Below are 17,595 nucleotides of genomic sequence, written 5' to 3'. Positions count from 1 at the left end.
TTAAAAACAAAGGACTGTTTACATTAGACACAAACTCTTTTTGAACCTATTACGTGTGTGTTTGATGTTGAATGTTGGTTATCTCTTTTGGGTATTGGTAGGAATTATATTCCTTTTTCTTTCGGACAAAAAATTGTAATTGTCTCCTTCAGTTTCATCTAGCCAACTACATTTCTAATTGATATCTGATATTACTGTGTATTAAAAATAAAATTTAAAAAATTGTTCTGACTGAGAAGGATTTAAAATGAGGGGAGTGAAATCATTCCTAATCATATGAGGAACGTCTTCAGAGCCGAAATAGGATCAGCTCTTACATGAGAAATAGCAGCTAAGAATGTAACAGGTGGGAACGGAGCTGACAAAATTTTCCAAACAGCTCCCAATCTCATCTTTTTGATGAAACAATTCTGTTTAGTCATAAATTCAATGACATAAGTTCTAGTGAACACAGACAGATTGTGATATAATGCTTCTTCTTCTTTTGAAAGACTCTTTTTTTTTAGTTTGATGGAGTCAGGTTGGGTTAAAAACATCAAGTAAAGAAATTACAATAAGAGGGCAAGCCTGGCGAACATCCCCAAAAATCTTCAAGACATAAGAAACATAGAGACATCAGAAATGTCCATTACAGACAAAGATCATGTTGCTAACCGTGCCAGCACTCTAAAAAAGATGACCTATCCAGCCTAATTGTCCAATGTTTGATCATTTGACCAGAGCATCAAGAACAAGAGCAGTAGCAAGCCATATATCCCTTTGAGCCTGCTTGCCATTCAACGTACTTATGACTGATCTCTTGCCTCATGGAATTTATTTTTCCATATCCCTTCATTCTTAAGTTATGACAAACTGATTAAACTCAACTTTAAATATAAGTATTGACAGAACACCAAAATCTCTGTCAGGCAGAGAATTCCAAAGGTTCACAAATATTTGAAGAAATTTCTCCTCATCTCCATCCCCTTGTCCAGGGATCATGTCCTGTGAGTATTTACCTTGTCAAGTCCACTCACAACCTTAAATGTTTTAGTGAAATCATCTCTCACTCATCTGAACTTTAGAGAGTTCAGGTCCAATTTACTTAGCCACTTATCATAGGCTAGCCTCTCATTCCAGGAAAACTTTCAATGTGGAATTAATACAAGAATGTGAACAGGTTTAATTTTCCAAAGTGTGTTTAGGAATCTAAAGAGAGGTTTAACTTCAGGTTTCTGCAGGAATACAAGGAGCTTGGCGGAAGCATAGAAATCGGAGTTTAGGTGAAGGTGGCATTGTGGTACTGTCAATGAACTAGTAATCTAGAGGCTTAGGAAATGTTCTGGGGACCTGGTACAAATTTCATGGAAGGATGATGCTATTTAAATTCAATAAAATCTGGAATGAAAAGACACCTGTTGTAAAAAAATAATATAAGGTTTGTAATGTCCTTTAGTTAATGAAATCTGCGGTCCTTACCTGGTCTGACTGGTATGGGACTCAAGGTTCACAACAATGTGGATGACTCTTATCTACCCTCTTAAATGGTCTAACAAGACACTCAGTTCTGTCAAACTGCAAAAACTCACAAAAAAGATAAAAACTGAATGAACCACTCAATCCTCACTTCGACCCAGGAAATGACATTGTCAAACTCAGCCCCACTGATGTTACAAAGTACTGCTTACTCGCATATGGGAAGTACTTGGGAGTGTTTGTTTCACAGATCAGTCAATTAACAGTCTAACACAGTCATACTTTCAGAATTGTTCCATGCAGTTAATGTTCCAGACACCACCATAATCATACCTCTGTAGGACAAACTCAATAGAGGTGGCGACACAATGGTACAGAGTCAGGATGGATTAACCCTGGCATTTCTCAACCTTGACTCTGGAGTACAGGAAATCTCAGATCAAATATGGGCAAGGTAACATCCTGCTGATTGCCACATACTGTCACCCCTTTGTTGAATGGTTCATCCATATTGAACACCAGTTGGAAGAAGTACTGAGGGAGACAAGGAAACAGAATTCACTCTGGACTTAAATGTCTGCCACAATGTCAGCACCACTGCTGACCGAGCTGGTCAGGTCCTAAACATCACAATTTGGTCTACAACAGGTGATGATGGGTAAACATACTTGACCTTCTTCTGACCAATTTATCTTTTATAAATATACGTGTCTATGACAGTATTGGTAGGTGTGAGTGCAGTCCTTGTGGAAACTAAATCCAATGTTCACACTGACAACAGCCTGCATCGTATTGTATGCCACTATCACTGTGCTCAATAGGATAGATTTCAAAACAGATCTAGCAGCTCAAAACTAGGCATTCATGACATGCTATGGACCATCACCAGCTCCCAACATATCCTCATTTTACTGTTAGCGTCAACCCAAGAGAACAACCTTAGTTCAATGAAAAGTGCAGAAGGGAACGACACATTTTGTTGAAGCTTCTCATCTTGCACTCATCAGGATCATTTGCAAGAATACCAGTTGAAAGGAAAAGCTGTTATTTATACAGCATGAATTGAATTGCCAGTGAACTCTGATCGCAGAAGCATCATCATCAAGAACACAACCATTAACATTGTTTGACAGTTAGCTACCAGGCTTTGTTCAAACATAGTGGTCAACATTAAATGTGACTCTGCATTTGGTCAACATTTTCCAGATAATCTTGAATGCGTGAGTATTCACATGGAGAGCCAATTTAGGATTGTCAGTCAGGCTCACATTGTGGTGCATAAGTGTGTGCGCTGGAAACAACATTTATTAATACAAAAGCCTTTGTTCTTTGCAAATAGAAAGAACATGTAGACGCATTACATCTGTTTCAACTTTAAAAAAAAATGGAGGCTGCCATTTGCTCCTTCATTTCTCAGGGCAATGCACTGACCAATAATAATCAAACTGTCTGATTTAAAATTTAAACTTTGTTCTCTGTCAATCAAGAATAATGGATGCATTCTCAACAGCAACACCTCTTCATAAGCCAACCAATCAGCACACACCTCTCATGCAGTGTAAATATTGGTTTTCTCTTTAAATTGTTATTCTCAAGAATTGACCTGAATTGTGCAAGATGAATAGTTTAAACTATTAAACCCAAAATGTGTCTTTTTCTTTCTGTCAAATAGTGACAGGCGTTGAATGACAACTGGCATTCTTGGAATAACCTGATGTTAGAATATTCTTGTTTTATTTTTGATTTAGGTTTTGAAATCCTGTCAGCACTGAAAGGATTACTCTAATCCTCATAACCTCAGTTCTAATCATTAATAATACATGTTTTTTTGTGACAAGTTAAAATCCTTCTGGTGACCTCATTTAGACACAGATTACTGAACTGCCAATGAAATATGCACCTTGAGGCCACTGATGTGTTGTGAAAGATTATGGCACTCCAAAACTTCATTCAAAATTCAACATTGCAGTACAGCAACAGTCATACCTACAATAACATATCATTGTGATTTGTTATATATTCATGGACTTCTGTTTCACTTGAAACTTCCAGATAAACAGACTTTGAATTATTCCACAACTTATCATTATGCCATAAGCCAGAAACCCTAACTTATTGACAGTGCATTCCTTTCCTTGCTTCGCAAATTACTTCATGACTTTGCAGCAGGACTGTGTTTGTGACTCCTCACCAAACTTTTGTTCTTAACCTTTTGTGATTTGGACCATCACTGACAAGGTCAGTGTTTGCTGCCTACTGTTAATTACTTCCTCTCCAACCATTGTAGTCCACCTGGAATTTTAAAAGTACATTGGTATAATGGATTGAATTGCTAGATCATTGCAGAAGACAGTTCAGAATCTGTCACAAAATTGTGGCCTGGAGTCACATAGCCAAACCCATGTGATGACCCATTGAACTAGTGCCCATAAATTGTGAACCACAATTCCTGAGTCATACTAAATGTTAAGGATGTGTCGGAAGTACATGCAGTACCGTTACTTTCAGAGCAAGTTGATTGAAGACCAGGTTTCTGTACTTATCAAAAGTTATTATTGATCACAAGTGATTAGACTATAGCTACAGGTAAAAAGATAGATACCATTGACATGTAACACTATTAATTAAAACTGTCAATCCTCTGATAAACTCTCCCTTTTTTACATGCACACATATACACAAAATGGATTAAACAAAGTAAAGAAGTGAGGATCTGAAGACCAGAAACAAAAGCACAAATTGCTGGAGAAACTCAACTTATCTGGCAGTATCTATGGATTCCACGTTTTTTCTATGTCTTCAAAATAGATGATTGGTTGATGTAGAAAAACAGGAAAGACAGTCTAGTGGTTTTTACTTCTTGATTCTGATATTAAGATAATCCTCCTTCAGCTGGTCAGACCACCTGTTGCTCAAATGCCTTTGCCTGGAAGCTTCCATCGACTTGTATGAAGCACAGAGTAATTGTTTCATCAAAATTATCTCTGATTTGTCAATTCAGAAATCACAGCTTTTGCACCAGCTGCAGGAATAGTCAAGTTTTTATTAGGTTCAAGTTGGGTTTTTGACTACAGAGAACAGGTAGCTTCAGGGTTGGGAAGAGATCTGCCTACCTTCCCTTTTTCTCTGTAACTTGTTTCCAGCTCCAAGCTGTTCAATGACATGAGAATGACTCACGTGGCTGTTGACAGACCAAAGGTCTCAGTCATTTAGACCTGTCACAAATACACAGACCAGTCAATTTCTTGTTGCAAACAAGAGCTGTGTGAGTGCAAAGTTAAAAATCACACAACACCAGGTTAAACTGCAACAGTTTTAATTGGATGCACAAGCTTTCGAAGCGCCACTCCTTCATTAGGTGATTGTGCAACCACCTGATGAAGGAGCGGTGCTCCAAACTCCGGCGCTTCCAATTAAACCTGTTGGACTATAACCTGGTGTTGTGTGATTTTTAACTTTGTACAGCCCAGGCCAACACCAGCATCTCCAAATCATGACTACATTAGTGCACACCCTCAACTTTTGATCATCTGGAATTTGAACTTTAATTACTGCTTGTTCAAACAGTTGCTTACAATGTCGGCCATGGAGATCAGATTCAAACTGATTTTTAAAAACAGTACTTTCTTTTCAGTCCTCAGTTTCGAAAAACACAGAAACACAAATACACAGACTTTCCACAAGGGGCACAGAGCAGATTTCCTGCCCCAAAGCTCATGAATGAATCAGATGAATTTTTAGAACAATCAATGATAGTTTCCAATTTATCACTGTTAATGAGACAAGCATTCTATTTCAGATCTTTAAAAAGCAATTAACTTTAAATTTGAATAGCTGCAGTGATGTTATTTGCATCTATATCAACAGAGCATTAACCTGGGATTCTGAACGTCAACACCACCCCACTATCTCACCAAGTCAGGGTGCAGAAAGGGTTAGAGGGAACTTGCAATTGGTCAGATGGCCACTTTTTGAGCTGAAACACTTTCTCAGTCCACTGCTGCTTCTACAATTCAAACTGCCATTAATCTCTACTCCCACACAATAACTCTGATTTGTCTATCAGAGCTGCAATTTCACTTCCAAAGTTTGTGTTTGTAAATGGAGAGGTGGAAATTTATAATATCAACAATTTGCATTTAATTAACATCAGTTACACAATAGAATGTTCTAAGTTTTTTTCAAGTGAATATTACCAAACAAGACACGACACAGAGCCACACAAGGCAGATGATCAAAGAGATTTGGCTTTCGATATGTTATTCTAGATGACATATACCCAAAAACACCCAGGTTCCGATTGAAACAGACAAATGACAGTTTATTAATATCTAACTATGTATACCAAAGTGACATCTTACATATACAGTCTGAGTTATATGCTCATGTAGATTACCATTATGACATACATAATTGACAAAATGACTAACAGTCCAACTGAGTATCTGTCTAAATTTTTCTGTCTGCTTAACTGACTGAATAACCAAGTAAATTATCAGAGAACACGATGGAGACCCTTTATGCAAGAATGTCAAACATCATGATATTAATCAGCTGAGTCAAAGATATAGCGCATTTCTGAGACCTGTTTATGTATAATGTCACCCTTTCTCCTTTTGAAGAAAACATTGTAAAGGCACAGCAAGTTAAATGTGAGATAAGGAGGAAGTTTTTCTCTCAGGGGGTTGAGAGTCTTTGGAACCCCTTGCCACAGAGAGTGAAAAGAGCAGAGTCCTCATGTATATTGAAGAGACAGACAGATGCTTTATCAGTAGAGGAATCAAGGATCACAGGGAAATGCAGGAAAGTGGACGTGGGCAATGTTGGATCAGCTATGATCCGATTTAATGTTAGACCAGACTCAAAAAGCCAAATAACCTTCTCCAATTTCTTATGGCCTTATTGATTCAATGTGTATATAATTGGATAATAGCTGTGTTTGATGGAGGAACTGTGTGGATCCAACTTCAAAACATGAAACCTGACAGTATGAGAAGAATTTAGAAAAAAAGGAATGGGAGTTGGCTATTTGTCTCCATAAGCTGTTCATCCTCACCCTGATTCAACAAGATCATAGCTAATCTGCCTCAATTCCTGTGCTGTGTCATTAATGTTCCAATAGTTCAAAAATAAACCTACTTTCTCTTGAGGTGCTTTCAGTGATTTAGCTTCCACAGTTCTCTGGGGTACAGAGTTTCAGACATTCAGTAGGGCCTGTGTGAAGATATTGCTTCGCATCTCCATTTTAAGTGTGCCTCCCCTTTTTCTGTAACTGTTCATGAGCCCCCACTCGAGGAAACATTTTCTCAGCACGATCAGTAATCCTGGAGAAGTAACATGCAAATTTAATACAGCTGACTGAAAAACTTTACAAGTAGCTTTCAATCTTAAATTTTTTGGTGAGATATGAGTTATGCTCATTTTGGAAGAATTCTTGCCATGAGGACTGGCAAGATTTCTCGCTGTATTTTACTAGACTTGCCTCATTAAATACTACCTCACTTCTATAGGATACTTCATGTCTGATTTTAGTCCCATCTTACCTTGTCCTATTCCCAGAATAACTCACCATTCTGGCAAAAGGCCAGCAACCCTGGCACTCACGCCACATGTAATCAACCATTCTGCACCCATGCCACTAACCATGCATAGCCTCTGAGCTGCCTACTTACTCCCAACAAATATTTCACTGCCTTTCACCCACCTGCACCAACAGAAAAGCTGTACCACCCACTTTCATCACACTCAATTGTTCCCTTACTTTAGTTCCAGAAGAATACAGCCCACAATGGGTGAAGAGCTTATACTTGAAACATCAACTCTCCTGATCCTTTGATGCTGTCTGACCTGCTGTGCTTTTCTAGCAACACACTTTTTGACTCTGATTTGCAGTCTTCACTTTCTCCTAGATAGAGTCATAGAGATGTATAGCATGGAAACAGACCCTTCGGTCCAACCCGTCCATGCCGACCAGATATCCTAACCCAATCTAGCCCCACCTGCCAGCACCCGGCCCATATCCCTCCAAACCCTTCCTATTCATATACCCATCCAAATGCCTCTTTAGTGTTGCAATTGTACCAGCCTCCACCACTTTCTCTGGCAGCTCATTCCATACACGTTTCACCCTCTGTGTGAAAAAGTTTCCCCTTAGGTCTCTTTTATATCTTTTCCCTCTCACCCTAAACCTATGCCCTCTAGTTCTGGACTCTCTGATGTAAAGAAGTGCCCAATATATGACAACTCATCCCCTATGGGGAGGGACAAGCCTTTTTTTAATCATTCACTCCTGGGACATGATTGCTGCCAGAATTTATTGCCCATCCCTAGTTGCCCTTGATAAGGTGGTGGTGAGCTGCCTTCTTGAACCACTGCAGTCCACACACTGTAGGTTTACCCACAATGCCCTTAACAGGAGAAACTACTCCTGCGGAGATGTAGAGGAATCAAGACTTTTTATTCCACTGCACATCAATGGTGCTGTCATTCCTCTTCATAGTTAAAAATCCCACAACACTCGGTTATAGTCCAACAGGTTTATTTGGAAATACAAACTTTTGGAGCACTGCTCCTTTGTCGGATAGCTGTTGACAGCTAGGAGTAGCTGCCTGATGAAGGAGCAGCACTCTGAAAACTTGTACTTCCAAATAAACCTGTTGGACCATAATCTGGTGTTGTGTGATTTTTAACTTTATCCACACCAATCCAATGCTGGCACCCCCACATCATGATTCTTATTCATTGCACACCACTTCTAACCATTCGCCAACACTCTCTCTCTCTCTCTCTTTTGACATGTAAGTTTAACTCAACTGTTCACATTTTCATGGATAAAGTACTAGCTCTAACAGAAGCCAACTCCTTGGCCTCCAAAGCTGTCAGTACTAAGGCTTCAGAGTAAGCATCAGCAAGAGTCCACCATAATGGCATTGTGAGTCTACCTGCAGCAGTTCAAGAAGGCAGCTCACCACCATCTTCTCAGGTACAACTAGGCATGAGAATAAATGCTGACCCTGGTCAGCGACACCCATGCGCCACATGTTTTCTTTTCTTCAAAAGGAAAAAAAGGTGACAGTGTACTATGCAGATCTCAGAAAGGCCTATACCTTTAAGACAGCTGAATAATGTCATGGTGTCTGACACTCTCGCATATCTGTTCTCTGGATAATTACTTGGTCATTCAATCAGTTAAGCAGACAGGAAAATAGTAACTTAGACAAACACTCAGTCGGACTGTTGGTCGCTTTGTCAATTATGAACGACTGGACAAGCCATACAAAAACAGTGGCAATAAGAGCAGCTCAGAGGCCACTATTTACAAGATACACTGCAGAAATTCATTAAGACTCCTGAGACAGCACTTTCTACACCCATCAGCATTTTTTATCTGGAAGGACAAAGGCAGCAGATCCAGGGGAACACCACCTCTTGCAAGTTCCCTCCAACCCACTCTGCACCCTGACTTGGAAGTATATTGCCATTCCTTCACTGGGTCAAAATCCTGGAATTCCCTCTCTAATGGCATTGTGGATCAACCTTCCGCAAATGGATTGCAGAGGTTCAAGAAGTCAGCTCTCCACTACCTTCACAAGGGCAACGTGGAATAGGCAATAAATGCTAGTCAGCCAGTTATGCCCACATCCTATGGATGAATAAAAGGATATACAATTGCTTCATACCCCTTCACAACTGTCAACACCCTCCCCCTCTTCCTGCAGCACCAGTTCCTGACTAATCGACTCCAAAGCCTCTATTCTGTGCGGGCATGGTGAGTTGCTAATTATGGAGAAATACAGCCTGTTGAATATCTTATTAAAATGGCAGGTCACCTCATCAATATTCAACCTCTTTAGTTGCCAAGTGCATCAAACAACTTGGATGTCAAGAACATGGAAGATTGTTTTCTGAAGAACAGTCACACCAAACTTGAAAAGTTAACTCTATTTTTCTCCATAGATGCTGCCAGATCTCTTGAATTTCTCCAGTGCATCTTTATTTATGTTCCCCAGAGCATAGGTTTGAATGTCTCAAACTACTAGCCCAGTGACATTACCAAACTCCCTTAAATGCAGCCAGGGCAAGGCTCAGTGAAACAGAATTTGAAAAATTGCAAACACCTTCAGTGATTCCTGATGAAGGGCTCTGGCCCGAAACGTCGAATTTCCTGTTCTTTGGATGCTGCCTGACCTGCTGTGCTTTAACCAGCAACACATTTTCAGCTCTGATCTCCAGCATCTGCAGACCTCACTTTTTACTCTAACACCTTCAGTGAACAAATTTCTCCTCAATTCAGTTCAAAATATCTGACCCCATGCTCAAGAATATTCAAATCAGGCTAGTGAAAACTCACATTGACAACATTTCCTCTTAACAAATCAGGTGTGTAAACCCTCCTGCCATATGGACACAGTAGAATGGGCAGACAAATGACAGGTGGAATTTAATGTGAAGAAATATGAGATTATGCATTTTGGCAATGGAAATTAGGGAGAAGCAATTAATGCTCAATGGCACAGCTCTGTAGAATGTAGAGAGACCTAGGATCATTTGCAGATTTGTGAAACACATTGAGAAAGTCGTTAGCAAATCATACGGAATCTTGAGCTTCACAGATAAACATACTGAGTACAAGAATGAGGAAGCTGAAAAGGTCTGGTTTGACCACCACTCAAGCATTACTTGGTTCTGTTCACCGAGCTGGAAATTTGTGTTGCAGACACTTCGTCCCCTGTCTAGGTGACGTCCTCAGTGTTTGGGAGCCTCCTGTGAAGCACTTCTGTGATCTTTCCTCTGGCATTTGTAGTGGTTTGAATCTGCCGCTTCCGGTTGTCAGTTCCAGCTGTCTGCTGCAGTGGTTGATATATTGAGTCCAGGTCGATGTGCTTATTGATTGAATCTGTGGATGAGTGCCATGCCTCTAGGAATCCCCTGGCTGTTCTCTGTTTGGCTTGTCCTATAATAGTAATGTTGTCCCAGTCGAATACATGTTGCTTGTCATCTGCGTGTGTGGCTACTAAGAATAGCTGGTCGTGTCATTTCATGGCTAGTTGGTGTTCATGGATGCTGATCATTAGCTGTCTTCCTGTTTGTCCTATGTAGTGTTTTTTGCAGTCCTTGCATGGGATTTTGTACACTACATTGGTTTTGCTCATGCTGGGCATCGGGTCCTTCATTCTGGTGAGTTGTTGTCTGAGAGTGGCTGTTGGTTTATGTGCTGTTTTGCGTCCTAGTGGTCGCAGTAGTCTGGCTGTCAGTTCAGAAATGCTCTTGATGTGTGGTAGTGTGGCTAGTCCTTTGGGTTGTGGCATGTCCTCGTTCCATTGTCTTTCCCTTAGGCATCTGTTGATGAAATTGCGCGGGTATCTGTTTTTGGTGAATATATTGTATAGGTGTTCTTCTTCCTCTTTTTGCAGTTCTGGTGTACGGCAGTGTGTTGTGGCCCTTTTGAACAGTGTCTTGATGTAACTTCTTTTGTGTGTGTTGGGGTGGTTGCTTTCATAGTTCAGGACTTGGTCTGTGTGTGTGGCTTTCCTGTATACCTTTGTGGTGAATTCTCCGTTCGGTGTTCTCTGTACCATTACCCTACTGCGACCACTAGGACTCATAACAGCACACAAACCAACAGCCACTCTCAGACAACAACTCACCAGAATGAAGGACCCGATACCCAGCATGAGCAAAACCAGTGTAGTGTATAAAATCCCATGCAAGGACTGCACAAAACACTACGTAGGGCAAACAGGAAGACAGCTGACGATCCGCATCCATGAACACCAACTAGCCACGAAACGACAAGACCAGCTATCCTTAGTAGCCACGCCCGCAGATGACAAGCAACATGAATTCGACTGGGACAACACTACTATTATAGGACAAGCCAAACAGAGAACAGCCAGGGAATTCCTAGAGGCATGGCACTCATCCACAGATTCAATCAATAAGCACATCGACCTGGACCCAATATACCGACCACTGCAATGGGCAACTGGAACTGACAAACAGAAGCAGCAGATTCAAACCACTACAAATGCCCGGGGAAAGATCACAGAAGCGCTTCACAGGAGGCTCCCAAGCACTGAGAATGTCACCTAGAGTGGGGACGAAATGTCTGCAACACAAATTCCCAGCTCGGCGAACAGAACCACAACAACGAGCACCTGAGCTACAAATCTTTTCACAAACTTTAATCAAGCACTACATTCAGTTCTGGTCATTAAGAATAATGTGATGATCTGCACAAAAGTGTGGACAAGGTTTAATAATGATAATTAAATAATAATATTGTTATGAAATCTAAAATTAAAAATTCCGATACATTCAGGTGAAATCCAGATCCATAGCAATAAGATAAAGGAGTATTTCTAGTTGGTTCAAACATCTCCACAGACTGTGAAGTGCTTTGAAATAGTCTGTAGTCATGAAAGGTGCAAAGAAAATGCAAGTTTTCCATTCTCCTTTCAGGTCATTTACATCAATTAATGCTGTGAATATTCTTTTATTTTCACTTACCCAGCTTTCCTTTGGACAGATGTTTCTAAAGCATCTCTAGACACTCTGTCATTTTTTTTAAACACTTACCACCTTTTGAATAAAGTTACCCACAATAACTAATCCAAACTTATTTTTCAATCATTTATACTTTGGTAGTTTTGGTTTCGCCAGCCTAAAGTAATGATCTGGATTGACTTTATGAAAATATTTTATCAACAACACATCACCAAGCTCCTTTTCTCTATCCACACTCGCGCCTGTAGAGATTTGGGACTATTTTAATCCTTTTTCTGAGCTCATCCTTGTTAAGCTTGTGCCTTTTCAATGACCTCCAAAACTTGAACATCAGTTTTGGGACAAGATTCCTAATGAAGGGCTTATGCTCGAAACGTCGAATTCTCTATTCCTGAGATGCTGCCTGGCCTGCTGTGCTTTGACCAGCAACACATTTGCAGCTGTGATCTCCAGCATCTGCAGACCTCATTTTTTACTTTGGGACAAGATAGCCCTACCCGAACACAATACTTTCAGTTTGATCAAAATTGTGGTCAACCAATTCCTTATAGAATGTTTAATCTCGAAGCACATGGCATTCATTTTTCTTCTTGTTTTACTGCACTGTCTAAATATTGACAGTGACAAGACCACGATTGTTCCAAAATCCTGCTGTTCCCTCATAAAATCTGTGCTTTTTCTGATTTAGCCAAATCTAATTCATACAAACTTGATTCAATCAGACTCGTAAAGTCTGCCAGTGCCGGTGTTGGACTGAAGTGGAAAAAGTTAAAAATTAAATAACACCAAGTTATAGTCCAACAGGTTTATGTGAAAGTTCAAGCTTTCGGAGTGCTGTTCCTTCATCAGGTGACAAACAGACAGCGCTCCAAAAGCTTTTACTTATAAATAAGCCTGCAAGACTATAACCTGGTATTGTGAGTTTTCACTAATTGAGATAATCAGCAGAGGACAGAAATAACACCAATTGGCTACCAGGATGAAGATTTGCATTGTCGTAGTCACCAAGACCAGAAGGAGGACCTCAGCAAGACACCCTCCAAGGATAAGCAGTTACCACCTGCTGTGTTTTAACCAGCAACACATTTTCAGCTCTGATCTCCAGCATCTGCAGACCTCACTTTTTACTGCACTGAAAAGCAGGTCATTATTGGTTTTGTATGAAGGAGTGCCCAAGCTTAAACATTACATAACTATAGTGCTTTCCTACTTCACTTTTCGTCCAACCAAAAAAAAAAAGTGAAGGGTCAAAAGATATTTGTTGGTTGTAGAGTGAGAAGTAAGGCTTAGGCTAAAGGGGCTTTGCAGAGCAGCTGAGGTAAAGTCCTTTTAACTTTCCATTTCATTTTTACAGCAATTAGGCTGGCAGTTAGGGCAGTTGCATGTTCCTCCCCTGTTGGACATGGGAGCTCAGAGACACTTCCACTGTCCCTGATGACTACACCTGAGGGAAGTGCACCCAGCTGCAGCTCCTTGGAGAATGCATTAGAGAGCTGGATCATCCAAGATGCTGAGCTTTATTGAAGTTGTCACACCTAAGATGCCGGCAGAGAGTAGCTGGGAGACCACCAGGAAAGGCAAGAGATTAAGCAGAGAATCCCCTGGTGCAGTTCCTCTTGAGTATAAGTATACCATAAGTATAAATAAGTATACCATTTTGGATACTGTTGGGAGGGATAACCATTCAGCAGCAAGTTGAAATAGCCAGGTTGGTGGCACTACGGTTGGCTCTGGGATAAAGCAGGAAAGGGTAAAGGATTTTAGTGATATGAGACTCGATAGTTAGGGGACAGATTCTGTTGCCACAGATGGAAATCTAGGATGCCTTGTGGATCTAGGATATCTCAGAGCAGCGACAGAACATTCTGAAATGGGAGGGTGAGCAACCAGAAGTCACTGTGCACATTGGAACAAATAACAACAGTAGAAATAGGGATGAGGTCCTGCAGAGTGATTATAAAGAGCTCGGAAAAAAAGTTAAAAACCAGGACTTCATTGGCAATAATCTCTGGATTACCTCCAGTGTCACCTGCTGGTGACTTTAAGAAGAGGAGAATATGGTAGTTGAATGTGTGGCTGTAGCATTAGTGCAGGCGGCAGTGATTGAGATTCTTAGATCATTGGGATCTTTTCTGGGGCAGAGGTGACCTGTTCAAGGGGAATGGGAAAGGATTAGAAGGATATGGGCCAAGTGTAGGGAGATGGAGTTCCGTGGATCGACATTTTGTTCGGCATGGACGAGTTTGGGCCAAAGGGCCTGTCTCCATGCTGTAGGACTCTGACTCTATAATATAATTTCACCGATAGAACGCTAAGCCCAGGTTTTTAAAAAAGGTGTTCCATCATGATCTTGTTGGGCGTATAGTTCATTATCAGAACTGTTGTTAAATCCTTCATCACAGACACCATTAAAAGTCCACCATTAAACCATCTCAAATTTTGACTTCAGCTATTTTTGTTAGTTTTTATTTTGTTGTTTTGTGTCATCAGCACACATCATTTTCAGCCAAAAGAACTGAAGTAATTACTGCAGTAATTGTTAGGGCTCTGCTGAAGGGCCACTGGACCTGAAACATTAACTCTGCTTTCTCTCCACAGATGCTGCCAGACCTGCTGAGGTTTTTCAGTGATTTCCGTTTTCGTTTCTGTCATCCAGAATCCTTTCTGTTTTGTTTTTGTTTAACTATTGCACGTCTTCAACATTAGCTTGGCACGTAAGCATATTTAACGCTCTCCTATTTCATTCCAAATGTCCAATTTCATATCGTGTTAAGCCATCTATTTTAAAGCAATCAATACATGTATAAAAATAGCCCACATTGTAACCAAATATATGGATCCATTCTTGACAAGAGGAGTAATGGAATAAGCATGTTTGAAGCATTCACTGATGAAGATTGCTGGCCTGAATTTCTACCCTGACCATAACAAAAAAAACCATAATCTAACAACTGCAGTTTTTTTCCAAGCACCACCCATGTAAACATTGAGCTGCACTCTTTGATTAACCTGCACTTCCACATGTCAGTTATTGTATCCGTTACTCCCAATGCGGTTTCCTTTGCACCAAGGAGACTGGACATCTACTCACAGAGTGCTTCAGGGAACATTTCCGGGACACCTGCACCAAACAATTCCACCGCCTTGTAGCTGAACATTTCAACTCCCCCTCCCACTCTGCTGATGACATGCAGGTACTGGGCCTCCTCCATTGCCACTCCCTCACCACCCTACACCTGGAGGAAGAACGCCTCATCTTCTGCCTCGGAACCCTTCAACACCAGGGCATCAATGTGGAATTCACCAGTTTCCTCATTTTCTCTCTCCCCCACCTTACCCCAGTTCCAAACTTCCAGCTCAGTACCATCCTCATGACCTGTCCTACCTGACAATTTCCCTTCCTATCTATCCAGTCCACCCTCCTCTCTGACCTATCGCCTTTACCCCCACCTCCATCCACCTATTGGACTCTCAGCTACCTTCTCCCTAGCCTCACCCCCCTCCCATTTATCTCTCCACCCCGAGGCTCGCAGCCTCATTCCTGATGAAGGGCTTAGGGTCAAAACATCAATTTCCTGCTCCTCAGATGCTGCCTGACCTGCTGTGCTTTTCTAGCAACAGACTCTCAACTCTGATCTGCAGACCTCACTGTCTTCTGGTTGGAAAGATGGGTGAAGAAGGAAGAGCTTTAGTTTCCTGGGGCAATGTTACTTTCAACTTGACAGCTCGAGCCTGGATATTATCCAGGACTTGCTGCATTTGAATGTGGACTACTTCAGTATCTGCGGAATTAGGAATGTGCTGTGCATTGTGTAATCACTGACTTCATGATGAAGGGTAGGAACAGATGAAGCAGCTGAAGGTGATTGGGCTGACAAAACTACCCTGAGGAATGCTTGCAATGATATCTCTAGAGTATATTGATTGATTTCCAAAAACCATAACATTTTCTTTGCTTTGGTATGACTCCAACCAACAGAGAGCTATCCACTGATTCCCATGAACTCCGGTTTTGCTCGGCTTCCTCAATAATACACTTGCTAAAATGCAGCCTTGCTGCCAAGACTTCTTCCCCTTCTGAGTTCAATTCCTTAGTCCATCTTTGGATGAAGATGTAATGAGGTTAAAAAGTAAGCATCCCTGCTTGAACCCAAACTGAGTGTCAGTGGATAGGCTATTGTTGAGCAAGTGCCTTTGGTAGCACTGTTAATATTTTCTTCTTTTGCTTATTATTGAGAGTAATCTGATGGAATGGTAATTGCCAAGATGGATTCATCCTGCTTTTTGTGACAGGACAGACCCGAGGAATTTGAGGACTCGAGTCAACATTCAATTGACCACGGCTATTAGTTTGAATCTGACTGCTTGCATCTAAAGTATGTGCTTGTAACATTCTGATTTTACCACTGCACCACTCTGCAATCCAAGATTCAGGAGCACTGTCAGCTGTGAATTTGTTTGTCGTATCTTTGGCTCTATTGGTTGCACTTTCATCTCTGAATTACAAAACTGAGTTCAAATTCTATTCTGAAGACTTGAGCAGAAAATGTAGGCTGACATTTCAAAGCAGTTCCAGTGATCGCTGCACGGTTGGAGTTGCTGTCTTTCTCATAAGCTATTAAACAAAGGCTCTGTCTTGTTTCTAAGGTGAATGTGAACACTCCAAGTGCACTATTAGGAGGAACAGCAGGGGTATTGTCTTTGGTGTCCAATCCAATATATATTCCTCAATTAACGTCACAGAAATAATATTGTCTTGTTATTCACATTGTTGCATGTGGGAGCTGGCCCCTTTCCTACATTATAACAGCGACTACACTTCAAAATTACTTTATTTTCATTTTTTCTTGAGGTGGGAGTATTACTGGTGACGTTGACATGTGTTTCCCATCACTAATTGCCGATGAGAAAATGGTAATGATCTGGCTTCCTCAACCATTGCAGTCCATGGAGTGAAGCACACCCTCAGTAGGTCAGGAAGGTGGAAAAATCCCAAGTTTGTGAAAGATGGTCCATAAAGACAATCATTTCATCATTCAGAATAATTAGTGTTTGGGATATCGGGTAGCATCTCTATTTTTGAATGTGGCAAATGCATGTGGAAGCTGTGGAGAAAGTCACGTCTTGTGCTACATTTTGCAATCTAAAGGCAAATGTTTGCTGCCTCTGTTCTCATTATGTTTCATTTTCTCTCAACCAAAATGAATTGATGGAAAGTTATGTACTGTTTAATGAAGTTGTGGAAAATCCGGATAGAAATGTTTACATGAATGTAGTCAGTATAGATTATCAAAAGATTCTAGCAACACCTCCAGAACTCTTTGTTTGTGCAAATTCCAGTAAAATAAGTTAAAGTCTTTTTGGAACGCATTTGCACTGAAATAATTGATGCAAATGCATTCATTATACATGCAGGAGATAGTAAAACACAGGTGTTATGTATTCAAGTAAAGATTTGTGAATGCAGAAAGAGAAAAAGACAGATGTAAGGTAGGTTGGCAGAGTTAATAGCTCTATTGAATGGCAGAACATGCTTGTGGGTCTCTGCTCTTCACAACATTTCAAATTATTGGTGGTGCTTTACAGTAGTTTGCATTGTGGTAACATGATTGAGACATAAATCTGAGCAAGATG

Source organism: Hemiscyllium ocellatum, chromosome 2, assembly GCF_020745735.1.
Source record: "Hemiscyllium ocellatum isolate sHemOce1 chromosome 2, sHemOce1.pat.X.cur, whole genome shotgun sequence".
In the NCBI taxonomy this organism is placed as follows: Eukaryota; Metazoa; Chordata; class Chondrichthyes; order Orectolobiformes; family Hemiscylliidae; genus Hemiscyllium; species Hemiscyllium ocellatum.
Note: the sequence above shows the minus strand (reverse complement) of the source record.